Here is a 14677-nt window from a genome sequence, read left to right on the forward strand (position 1 = left end):
AAAAGAGCAGCTCGCTGCTTCTGCTCTCCCCACAACACACACACATATCACGAACACACACACAAACTTTCTCAATTTTCATCATTTTAATACCAAAATTCACCAAATTTCTTGCTACAATCCGCTCTAATCATGAATTTGATAAGAAGTTTATCAAGAAGGGTAACAATTTTACCCCTAAACCTCTTTAAATTTGATTTTTAGTGTTCTTGAGCTATATTTTTCCTAATTTGATTTTGTTAATTTCTAGTGTAATTAGAGTTAAATTGTTAGTATTTTATGCATGTATAACCTATAATGATGCTATTTAACATGATTTGAAGCCAAAAACTTCCAAATTTTTAGGAATCTAGGGTTTGTGTTCTTGAGCAATTTGGTGCTTTTTTGATATAAACAGGTTATGGCCAATTTTTGTCATGAATTATTGCTAAATTAAGTGGTGTAATATGTTTAGGTAGCTAAATGATCCAAACTTTGATCCTAAACATGATTTTTGAGAATTAAAGTGGACTTTTTAGGTCTAAAATTCATGAACTTGATAAAATTGATGTAAATGCCATTTGAAACTTGTTTAATTGCTAGTAATGGTTGTTTTAACATGTTATTTGAGTTAAATGCTTATGAACTTTGTAAACATTTTCATATATGCTTATTTGAAAAAGTGTAGAATTGTTAAAATTGTGAAAATGTGTATAAGTTTAATTTTGATTAAACATGTTATTGTAATTGTTTCAAGTTGTTATTTTGCTAACACTAATGCATATTTGGATGCACAAATTTTGTGTTTAATGTGTTTTGCAGAGATTTACTAATACTGATGGTGCATCATCATCGTCTAGACAACCTGCTCCAAAACCTGAACCAAAAATGCAATATGAACCTTAACAGGAGCAACAACAGGAACAACAACAACCTGATCAACACGTACCTTATTATGATCTGCAACAAGAATATTGTAGTGACCCGAACTTTTCCATGTTTATATATATTAATTGAGATTGATATTTACATGATTAAATGTTTCCAACATGTTAAGCAATCAAACTTGTTAAGACTTGATTAATTGAAATATGTTTCATATAGACAATTGACCACCCAAGTTGACCGGTGATTCACGAACGTTAAAACTTGTAAAAACTATACGATGACATATATATGGTTATATATATAGTTAACATGTTTTTATTATAAGTATGTATCTCATTAGGTATTTTAACAATGAGTTATACACATAAAAATGAGACTATTAATTTAAGAAACTCGAAAACGATATATATAACGATTATCGTTATAACAACGTCTTACTAGGTACATATGAATCATATTAAGATATTGATACACTTGGTTAATTATGTTAAATGATAAGTAAATATATTATTAAGTGTATTAACAATGAAATACATATGTAAAAATAAGACTACTAACTTAATGATTTCGAAACGAGACATATATGTAACGATTATCATTGTAACGACATTTAACTGTATATACATCATGCTAAGATATATTATATATCATAATATCGTGATAATATAATAATTTAACATCTCATTTGTTATAATAAACAATGGGTTAACAACATTCAACAAGATCGTTAACCTAAAGGTTTCAAAACAACATTTACATGTAACGACTAACGATGACTTAACGACTCAGTTAAAATGTATATACATGTAGTGTTTTAATATGTATTCATAAACTTTTGAAAGACTTCAAGACACTTATCAAAATACTTCTACTTAACAAAAATGCTTACAATTACATCCTCGTTCAGTTTCATCAACAATTCTACTCGTATGCACCCGTATTCGTACTCGTACAATACACAGCTTTTAGATGTATGTACTATTGGTATATACACTCCAATTATCAGCTCTTAGCAGCCCATGTGAGTCACCTAACACATGTGGGAACCATCATTTGGCAACTAGCATGAAATATCTCATAAAATTACAAAAATATGAGTAATCATTCATGACTTATTTACATGAAAACAAAATTACATATCCTTTATATCTAATCCATACACCAACGACCAAAAACACCTACAAACACTTTCATTCTTCAATTTTCTTCATCTAATTGATCTCTCTCAAGTTCTATCTTCAAGTTCTAAGTGTTCTTCATATATTTTACAAGTTCTAGTTACATAAAATCAAGAATACTTTCAAGTTTGCTAGCTCACTTCCAATCTTGTAAGGTGATCATCCAACCACAAGAAATCTTTGTTTCTTACAGTAGGTTATCATTCTAATACAAGGTAATAATCATATTCAAACTTTGGTTAAATTTCTATAACTATAACAATCTTATTTCAAGTGATGATCTTACTTGAACTTGTTTTCGTGTCATGATTCTGCTTCAAGAACTTCGAGCCATCCAAGGATCCATTGAAGCTAGATCCATTTTTCTCTTTTCCAGTAGGTTTATCCAAGGAACTTAAGGTAGTAATGATGTTCATAACATCATTCGATTCATACATATAAAGCTATCTTATTCGAAGTTTTAAACTTGTAATCACTAGAACATAGTTTAGTTAATTCTAAACTTGTTCGTAAACAAAAGTTAATCCTTCTAACTTGACTTTTAAAATCAACTAAACACATGTTATATATCTATATGATATGCTAACTTAATGATTTAAAACCTGGAAACACGAAAAATACCGTAAAACCGGATTTACGCCGTCGTAGTAACACCGCGGGCTGTTTTGGGTTAGTTAATTAAAAACTATGATAAACTTTGATTTAAAAGTTGTTATTCTGAGAAAATGATTTTTATTATGAACATGAAACTATATCCAAAAATTATGGTTAAACTCAAAGTGGAAGTATGTTTTCTAAAATGGTCATCTAGACGTCGTTCTTTCGACTGAAATGACTACCTTTACAAAAACGACTTGTAACTTATTTTTCCGACTATAAACCTATACTTTTTCTGTTTAGATTCATAAAATAGAGTTCAATATGAAACCATAGCAATTTGATTCACTCAAAACGGATTTAAAATGAAGAAGTTATGGGTAAAACAAGATTGGATAATTTTTCTCATTTTAGCTACGTGAAAATTGGTAACAAATCTATTCCAACCATAACTTAATCAACTTGTATTGTATATTATATAATCTTGAGATACCATAGACACGTATACAATGTTTCGACCTATCATGTCGACACATCTATATATATTTCGGAACAACCATAGACACTCTATATGTGAATGTTGGAGTTAGCTATACAGGGTTGAGGTTGATTCCAAAATATATATAGTTTGAGTTGTGATCAATACTGAGATACGTATACACTGGGTCGTGGATTGATTCAAGATAATATTTATCGATTTATTTCTGTACATCTAATTGTGGACAACTAGTTGTAGGTTACTAACGAGGACAGCTGACTTAATAAACTTAAAACATCAAAATATATTAAAAGTGTTGTAAATATATTTTGAACATACTTTGATATATATGTATATATTGTTATAGGTTCGTGAATCAACCAGTGGCCAAGTCTTACTTCCCGACGAAGTAAAAATATGTGAAAGTGAGTTATAGTCCCACTTTTAAAATCTAATATTTTTGGGATGAGAATACATGCAGGTTTTATAAATGATTTACAAAATAGACACAAGTACGTGAAACTACATTCTATGGTTGAATTATCGAAATTGAATATGCCCCTTTTTATTAAGTCTGGTAATCTAAGAATTAGGGAACAGACACCCTAATTGACGCGAATCCTAAAGATAGATCTATCGGGCCCAACAAGCCCCATCCAAAGTACCGGATGCTTTAGTACTTCGAAATTTATATCATATCCGAAGGGTGTCCCGGAATGATGGGGATATTCTTATATATGCATCTTGTTAATGTCGGTTACCAGGTGTTCACCATATGAATGATTTTTATCTCTATGTATGGGATGTGTATTGAAATATGAAATCTTGTGGTCTATTATTATGATTTGATATATATAGGTTAAACCTATAACTCACCAACATTTTTGTTGACGTTTTAAGCATGTTTATTCTCAGGTGATTATTAAGAGCTTCCGCTGTCGCATACTTAAATAAGGACGAGATTTGGAGTCCATGCTTGTATGATATTGTGTAAAAACTGCATTCAAGAAACTTATTTTGTTGTAACATATTTGTATTGTAAACCATTATGTAATGGTCGTGTGTAAACAGGATATTTTAGATTATCATTATTTGATAATCTACGTAAAGCTTTTTAAACCTTTATTGATGAAATAAAGGTTATGGTTTGTTTTAAAATGAATGCAGTCTTTGAAAAACGTCTCATATAGAGGTCAAAACCTCGCAACGAAATCAATTAATATGGAACGTTTTTAATCAATAAGAACGGGACATTTCAAATATGTTGATGCCTTTATAGTATTTCTGATGCATCCAATAGTACAACACTCAACGATTCATGAAGAACAGTTGCATCCTAATCTGAGATTTGATCGGAGTTGGAGAGATTACCCATCATATCAAAGTAACAAATTCAAACTGGTACCGAAAAATGTAGAAGTGCCAAGGGAAATCGATTGGGATCCTTTGGAAAGAGTCCAACTAGCTAACCGAGTTTGACTCCATCTGATCCAAAGGTATGGCAGCTCTTCTTTTCCCAATTGGGAACGTTTATTCACCATTCGTAGGCCTGTATATAAGGAATGGTGCGTTGAGCTTATGAGTACTATAGCGTTAAATGAGGATGTAGATAGGTTAGATGATAGAAGTTTTCTTAGATTTATACTTGGCCGTAGGATGTACAGGATGTCCATGCTGGACATGGCCAGGGCTTTACAGATATATACGCCCACTGAATTACTACTACCCGATTGTATGAATTTGATTTATCATGGTGAAAGGGTAGATAGGAATTTCGATGCTAACGCCGTCTGGAGGCATATGTCAGATTTTAATGTTTTTGGGCGGGCAGGAACACATACCTACTTACATATTAACAAAGCCGAACTTCGTATAATTCATAGATTTCTGGCTAACTCGATTACACAGAGAGGTCACAACAAGGAGAAAATGACCTTACATGATTTATTTTACCTAAAGTGTATTCGAGACCCAAGAGGCTTTGTTAATATCCCTTACTATGTTGGTTTTTATTTGTCTAAGATGGTGGAAGAAATTCAGGAAGGGGGAATAATAGGAGGAGGTATTTTTGTTACTCTCATTGGAGAGTATTTGGGTGTAGATAGGGATCAAGGGGGTCCACTTTTGGTATGTAGGGAACAGGTTGAGCCTTTAGTATTGAGGGTCTATCAGGGTGCTAAGGTATTAAAGAGCAGACGCAATCAGGCAATACCATATGTTGGTAATCATCCTCAGGTAGAGAGAAGTTCAGATGAGGAAATGGAGGAAGCAGATGATATTAGGGATGTCATTAGGGAGGCTATGACTGACGTCTACCAGTGTGTAGATGAGGTAGAAATGACAAACGAGGAGAGACATAGACGGTACGAGCAGTGGCAAGCCCGGAATGAGTACGAGCATTCTAGGCAACGACAGCATGATAGATGGGACTATCATCAGCGTCAGATCATGAGCAGGCTATCACCTCAGGATCACTACGTACTGACCCGACCCGCTTACTATCCTCCACACCAGCCCGAGATGAGACCATCATATACTCTCTACGACCCTAACCAGGCCTACCAGTACACCTATCACCAACCATGGAACCCGACCGATGACATGAACTGGAACCCCTATCCAGATTGATGTAGTTCCGTTGGTGATTTTTATGATTTTTATCTTTTTATTATTTTTTTTTATTTATTTATGTTTAAGCATACAAATATTGATACTTTTATTGTAATGTTTAATATTTTTATTATGTTGTACTAATATTTCATATTTGATTTGAAAGTGGGATTTTAAGTCCCATTGCAAATTACCATGCATGTTTATATTTGTATGTATGTATATTGTCAATTGTATACAACAGGGTAAAAGAGCGCATTTTCAAAGACTGACATTAAGTTAAGCAAAAGCTACTAATTTTGATGACAAAACGAAAAAAAAATGTGATGTAACAACAAGACGGAATGAACAAATGATGTGCACCATTTATCATTCAACAAACAAACGCCAATATGTTTGAAAACTTTGGTAAAATTTAATCGTTTTTCTACGCTAATCACCCTCAATAATTTAAAATGTTACTAATTTCTTGCAAATGAGGGCATTGCAAGATCTTAAGTGTGGGAATGGGTTAAATTCTTTCGGATTTTTTAAAATTTTAACTTATACACTTGGTTACCATTAAAAATACTAGTAACGCAGTAGTTGTATTAGAATCTAGTGCTCTCTGATAATAAAGAACAGCCCTAGTCTTATATACTGACTACCCAATTTTAGTAAAAATTTTCAAAATTTTCAAATTAAATGAATTCAAAATCATGTTTATACATATTTATGAACGATAAAACTAGGTGTTAACACCGAAATTATTGTTACCTCGGAAAGGACATAAATTGAGAAACAACTCAAAATGTTAGAATTCATTTAAAATGGAATAGAGGATAATAAAAAGGCAAAGAAAGGAAAATAAAAGCCAAGTGTGAGAAAATTTTACCAAGTTATTTAAAACATATATCACATATTTTTGTACAAATAACTGAAGATACTTTTGTTTTGGACAATTTTATCAGTTTTACCCAATTTACTGTAATATATTTGAAAGAAAAATGGATCTACACGATGAATCAATTCCATCATTAAAAGGAAGTAAAGTCTTCCGAAAAAGACACGCGCTTCTTGATTTAGGTCAGGAAGTTGTCGTCCAGACCAGTTGTAGAGTCTACGAAAAACCTTGAAAAGTTTTCTCGAAAATCAGATGAAAATCCACGGACCTCAGCATCAAACAGGGTCGCCAAGTGATCAGACTTATCCTAACCATGAGAGGATCTGTCTCGTAAAATGGGGAGGGCGCCGTGCAAATTAGCTTGATAAGACAAATGAATCAGATCCCCAGAAAGGATAATCTCATTAAAGATCAAAAATCAGCTTTTAAGACTGATATTACTCAATCCTTGAGATTGACCTTAAAGATTGAGAATTACAAACTCATGGAATTCGATGATATCTAAAATCGAGCTTGAACGAGAAAATATTTTGATCAAAATTACAAACCGATTTGTTTTCTGAAAACCCATTTTCAATGAGTTCATTACCATTGAACGTAAAATCCTAGGAATTCACCTAGAATTCATCAGATCACCTGAACCAAATCGGGTGTCAACCGTAAGAACGGTGGTTGCATAGCATGGTCGAAGACAGGACCTTGTGCCAGACCGAAAAACCATAAGGGTGAGCTTTACTATTGCTCCTACAAAGGATAGTAATTGCATCCGACACGATATAGACCATAAATAAAAGCATGTCAGGGGACATTGCCTTAACAGTTGCTTGTTCAACGCTTTCCTTTACAACCGGACGGTAGTTTACCAAAAGGTAATATACGGAGCAAGTATACTGGACGTGTTGCTTTCCCAATACAATGTTAGCAAGTGGGTGACACAAAACCGCAAGTTTTGAGCAAAAATTTTCAAATCTGAAACCCACCAAACCCACAAAAACATTTTGCAAACACCGGTGAAGGGTTATTCCGGAAAACTTATCTAGGTAAAAGCTAGATTGAATTTTTAAAAAGATCAAATGTTTTCATAAAGATCCAATTTCCTAAAGGATCTAATTTTTCGTAGTCATGTGGGACTGTAAACCACATCGTTACTACCATTGTTCATACCGCTGTATAGAAATCACTGATGTACAAAGTGTGAAGAATAATGAAGTGATTCTAGTATTTTTATTTCAAGACTATATTGCTTGAGGACAAGCAACGCTCAAGTATGGGAATATTTAATAATGCTAAAAACGAACATATATTTCATAGCATTATCCCTCAAGAAAGACAAGCTTTTAGTTGCAATTGTTCTATTTACAAGTGATATTCGTTTAAATAATAAAAGGTGAAGACAAAAGACAGATTCGACGAATTGAAGACGCAAACGACCAAAAAGCAAAAAAGTACAAAGTACAATCAAAGTGGTTCAAATTATTGATGAGAAACGTCTCAAAATTACAAAAGTACAAGACGCTAAACGCAAAATACAAGATATTAAATTGTACGCAAGGACGTTCGAAAATCCGGAATCGGGACCAGAGTTAACTCTCAACGCTCGACGCAACGGACTAAAAATTACAAGTCAACTATGCACATGAATATAATATAATATATAATTAATTCTTAAAATTATATCTATATATTATATTATATTTATAAAACCGTCGGCAAGAAGTAAACAAAATCATGTGAGCTGGAAAATTACGGAAGTTTAAATAAGCATAATTCCTTTATTTCATATTTAATTGCACTTTTAATTATCGCACTTTTAGTTACTGTCATTTTATTTAATTGCACTTTTAATTATCGTACTTTTTAATTATCACAATTTTATTTATCGCACTTTTATTTATCGCAATTTCATTATCGTTATTTACTTTACGCTTTAAATTAAGTCTTTTATATATTTAATATTTTACATTAGGTTTTAACTGCGACTTAAGTTTTAAAATTGACAAACCGGTCATTAAACGGTAAAAACCCCCTTTTATAATAATAATAATACTACTTATATTTATATTTATATTTATACAAATATAGTTTTAAAAATATAGCGTTAAACTTGGCGAGTTCCCTGTGGACGAACCGGACTTACTAAAAACTACACTACTGTACGATTAGGTACACTGCCTATAAGTGTTGTAGCAAGGTTTAGGTATATCCACTCTATAAATAAATAAATAACTTGTGTAAAATTGTATCGTATTTAATAGTATTTCGCAATAAAAATATAACTATTTTGTACACACCTCTACGCACATCAGTGTCTTACCCATTTTAACACCAAACCCTAATTTTGACCCATTTCAAAATTAGTCAACCAAACGCACCCAAAAGTGTTCCAACACTTCTATAATCACTAAACCTAGTGATTAAACTTAAGATCAAAGCCTAATCAAGGCCAAATCGTCAACCAACCCAAAACCTGCCAAGTGACAAGAATAACTAGTCACCATGAACCCACTTCATCATCTAAAAGGGTTTTACAACAAACTAGCTCAAAATCCTAACTTGAATATCAAATCTAACAAATGAAATTCGAAGTTTGAGCTTACCAATACTACCACAACATAGCTAGGAGCGAGATGAACAACTTTAGAACCCGAGCTTTGGTGAGAATCCGACTCCTTCTTCTCCAAATCAAGCTCTCTCTTTCTCTCTCTAAACTCTTTCTCTCTCACTAGAACAAGATGAGAGGATTTGTGTGGGTGATAGTGGAGCAAATGATGCTCCTAGAACTGATCTTGTGGCCTTAACTCGTTCCACATGTGAAAATACCAATTTGCCCCTCTAAATATCTTTAAGTAAAACAGCTGGACCGTCAGTTATGTTGGACGGCATTCCAAAACTTGGACGGCGTCCCACTCTTCTTTGCTGGACGGCGTCCCAAAGTCTGGACGGCGTCCCGATCAACTGAAACGAAAACAGGGTGTTACAACTCTCCCCCACTTAGACATGATCGCGTCCTCGCAATCTGCGCCACTTAACCAAACGGACCACACTCCACGGTCCTCAAACATAAGTCCCAATCCGACTTTTCTAGGCAACTCTTCCCAATGAATCACCTTTAACAACTAAAATCGTCACATGCGATTTATCAAATCACAATTCGAGCACTAAAACCTTCCTCATTCCCTCACATCAGGAAAAACTCAACCAATCTCGTACCAAGATATCAATCCCTTAGCGTACACCTACAAGTACAATGCTAAAGTAACCACATACCAAAATAAGGTCAACAACCCGAACGGTGAAGACCGATCCAAACGAATCCTTACGGATAACACCAATCACTAAACATTCCCTCTAGTGCACAATACGACCAATACACAACTAACGTAACATCATAACAACCGGCTAAAACCGACAGCGCCCCAAATGACCATGGCAACGCAAATCCCGGGGTGTACAAAATCGACTATTGTCACACCCGTAACAACATGTGAGCGAAACACGGCTATCGCATCACTACTCCCACAACATGGTCCTTACGACCCCACCATCGGTGTGTAGAACAACCGATAGATCACACAACATGGTCCTCACGACCCCACCATCGGTGTATAGAACAACCGATAGATCACACAACATGGTCCTCACAACCCCACCATAGGTGTATAAAACAACTGATAGATCACACAACATGGTCCTTACGACCCCACCATCGGTGTATAAAACAACCGATAGATCACACAACATGAAGGCTGGCCGAAAACTACACGCGCCTTAGTGAATCCGCAACCACACGCGACTCACCACCTCCACAGCACAACAATCGGGATTGACCGAACTACACGCGCCCTAGTGAATCCGAACTACACGAGAGTCACTATCCCAAAATAATGACCGCAACCACACGCGTCACTTGTGAATCCGAACTACACGAGACTCACTCCTCAATACAATGTCCGAAACCACACGAGTCATTTGTGAATCCGAACTGCACGCGACTCACTTCCACAATACAATGACCGAAACCACATGAGTCATTTGTGAATCTGAACTACACGCGACTCACTTCCACAATACAATGACCGAAACCACACGAGTCATCGTGAATCCGCAAACACACGCGATCCACTTCCCAATCTCAACACCGGATGAAGTCAGCGGACCCCGACAACGGTCATGCTTCACCGATATAACACCACTCCCATGATGAAGTCAGCGGACCCCGAAGGTCATGCTTCACCAATCAACGCCCTTTTGGCCTCGAACAACGAGTAGCGTAACATCGCTCTCTGCTACGCCATAGTGAATCCTAACGGAAACCACTAACCATTCACACAATCGAGCAAGAACCACCTATATCAAACATAGGTACAAAACAATAATTCTCTAGAAGAGAATCCGAAACACACATCCCTTAACCGAGGGATTTCACCTTGCTCGCCAAACAAGTCCATTATCTCTCAACGAGATTTACCACATTACCACCTCGGTGATAATTCAAATCCAAAATCATAAGTACAATTTAACCGAAATTGTACTCTACCACAAATCGACCAAAACTAGGTCCCAACACAAATTTTAGATCAACTAAAAGCGTCATCCAAAATCTCACACTAAAACCTCCTCGTGCGGGAATATAACTCCCCCACTTGGAACTACGTTCCATAACCGCATCTTGTACGACCGTACGATGCTACCAAAGGTAGACTTTACCAATAATTGGGTTCACACGACCCATCACCATATCTTGCTCCAACCTTGAGCATACCAAGGATCTTAACCTATCCTTAAACACTTCGAACAAAAAGTGTACCACAAATTACACAAACTATACTCTCGCGATCATCCAATTGCTTTAGTTTGTCAAATTTCACCTGATCACTCATGTACCTAAGGGTTTCACTTCGGTACCCTAAGTACAATGTAACCACAACACAATCGGAGTCGAACGCCACACTAGTAGGTATGAAAGAGGCGCCTAATGTCGCGTCACGTAGACTCCTTTACCAATATACATCGAGATAAAACACTTGATCTCTTTCGGGTTCCAATCCGCCCGACGAACCTCATGGTTCATCAACTTCAACACGAAAGCGAACACGTGCTTAACATTCGAACACCAAAACCCATTCCCATGGCTTGGTAGAAACATTTCTCAACACTAAGGAATGCTTGGTTGCACCAAGTCTTACGCCCTTCGCCAGATAATTAAACGTCACCATAGGGTACTTCCATTAGGAACGTCACCCATATCAATAACATGCACAACACAATGCATCTAATAAACTCAAACTCAACGGCACATAATAAATAATCAAAGGACATATTTATTAAAATGAAACGTACCTTAACGTCTCCTTGCCACACCCGTCCCCGCAAACTCGGGACATTCCGACTTACGATGTCCTTCTTCTTGGCAATGGAAGCACACCATGCCATCACCCATTGGCACCGAACATTCCCAAGACTTGTGACCCCTCACGCCACAATTGTAACATCTAGGCGCACTAGAATCCAATATACTCGTCCGCGTACCACCCGTGCTCACTCTCGGACCCTTAGTCCTTTTACTTGGAGCACCATACGAAACAACCCTTCTCCCACTTGAAGGTTCACCTTTTTTCGATTACGAATACAACTCGAAACCTCTAGCCACGACGAATAATTCCGCAAATGATTTCGCGTAACCTCTGCTAATTTTGTTGTTCAAGTCATCATTCAAAGTTCGATAGAAATCTTCCATCAACAACCGATCATTCCCCAAATACTCAGGGCAAAAACGAGCCTTCGCCATAAAGGTCGTCTTGAGAGTATTCAAACCATAGAACCCTGTTGCAAATTTCGCAACTCAGTACGCATTTCCGACAAGTCAACTGATGTCCAGAACTCCTCAAAGAATTCCTCCTTAAACTCGCCCCACGGTAACGCCATAAACGGCTCACCACCGACAAGATCAATATTACCCTCCAACCAATCCTTTGCCCTACCCCGCAACAAACTAGTAGCGAGTCTTGTCCTCTTCTCAGGAAGGCATTCAATAGTACGAAAACACCCTTCGACATCCGAGATCCAAGTTGTGTTTATTAAAGGATCCGATTTTCCGTCGTACATCGGGGGTTTAGTCCTCATGAAGCTCTTAAGACAATGCTCCATTTCACCACTACTCCGAGATTCGGAATACTTCCTATCCATTTCTTCTCGAAATGCACTCATTTGCTCCGCAACGGCAGCCGTAACTCTAGCGTTAAACTCTAGATCGTTCGTCTCGATCCCGTTTCCAGTCGCCATTCTAAGGAATGCAAAAGCGATTAGATCATGAATGTATAAAACCACGCACACAACACCACCCCATCTTGCTAAACACTCATCGTACATCACTTGCTAGATGATTTGCACCCGTAATAAGGTTTGCAAGTCCTTATTACGCACACACGCCGTATCAACTCGTTAGTACAACGACTGCCTCGCTCGATGATATAAACAACACAAACAAAATTCTATGCGTTATAAACACACACGCAAGAATTATTATCACAACACAATAATATATTAATAATATCCGCATTACTAATATAAACGTTAGTCCACCTACAAATAAGGCACTAACTATAACCCATTCCGACCCGTACTCCTACAAGTCCCGCAACAAATAAGCACACACAAAAAGTCTAAGTCTATGCACCTATCTCAAGTCACCTAAATCCCTTAGACCATGCTCTGATACCACTTGTAACAACCCAACCCGTTATCCTTCCAAAAACGTGCCATAAATTTTTTTTTTGGAACAACACATCTGGACGGCGTCCAGTTATCTGGACGGCATCCAGCTCTGAAGGACTGGACGGCGTCCAGCCATCTGGGACGGCGTCTAAATGTATTAAAATATTCTGATCAGTTTTTCAAACACAAGGGAGCGGTAAACCCACTACCCGACACTTTTAAACCAAAAAAATTACACAATATGTTATAATAATTAAACCTAAGAGTTTTCCACAATAAAACCGAGTTTTACGACACCGGGCCCACATCGACCCATCTTACTACAAAGTGATCATTTCGACCCATTTAGTTTAATTCAAAACATAGACCGAGCATTGTGATTGGGGATACACTACCCAATCCTAACCGAATCCAAAAGAAAGTCTTCTAAAGCAAACTACGCAAGTCCACTAGTCCCACGCTTACCCGAGCCACCGCATCCATGCAATCTATAAAAATGTAAACAACGAGAGGGTAAGCTAACGCTTAGTGAGTGAGAATATACTACATACATATATATGCATAAAATGGACACGCCACAACAATAAACAAATAACGCATACCGGAGCATCCAAATATAAGGCAAGCTAATCTAAGCATACCGTACGATCACTAAGTAACAAGCTAACAACAATAAAGTAAGTTCACCAACGACGATGTGAACAACGCCAATAAGCTACACCTGGAGGGTTAGCTACATCACAACAATACATTAATATATATATATATATATATATATATATATATATATATATATATATATATATATATATATATATAACAATATGTAAACAATATACAAACGTCTAAGGTCAACCCCTTAACCCAATACCGGACCCGACTACCAATTACCAACAAGAAGATTGGCCGAACTACACGAGCCTTAGTAAATCCGCATCCACACGAGACTACTATCTTCATTACCACAACAACATCGAGGTTGGCCGAACTACATGAGCCTTAGTGAATCCGAACTACACGAGACCACTACCTCAATAAGATGACCGAACTACACGAGTCATCGTGAATCCGAACTACACGAGATTCATGATGTGCGTGAGGTGTATACGAAATAATATTATATTTTACTACTAAATATGATAAAATTTACACAAGTTTTATTTATTTATATAGATGGGATATACTTAAACCTTGCTACAACACTTATAGGCAGTGTACCTAATCGTAGAGTAGTGTAGTTTTTAGTAAGTCCGGTTCGTTCCACAGGGAGCTAGCTGAGTTTAACGCTATATTTTTAACAACTATATTTATATAAAATATATTTAATTATATATAGTAATATTATTATAA

General features: G+C 36.2%; 1 pseudogene; it reads left to right on the top strand.

The window, feature by feature from the left end:
* Positions 1–14677, top strand: part of LOC139858931 (uncharacterized) — a 313467-nt pseudogene that overhangs the window by 121009 nt on the left and 177781 nt on the right.

The sequence above is a fragment of the Rutidosis leptorrhynchoides genome, chromosome 7 (assembly GCF_046630445.1).
Source record: "Rutidosis leptorrhynchoides isolate AG116_Rl617_1_P2 chromosome 7, CSIRO_AGI_Rlap_v1, whole genome shotgun sequence".
Classification (NCBI taxonomy): Eukaryota; Viridiplantae; Streptophyta; class Magnoliopsida; order Asterales; family Asteraceae; genus Rutidosis; species Rutidosis leptorrhynchoides.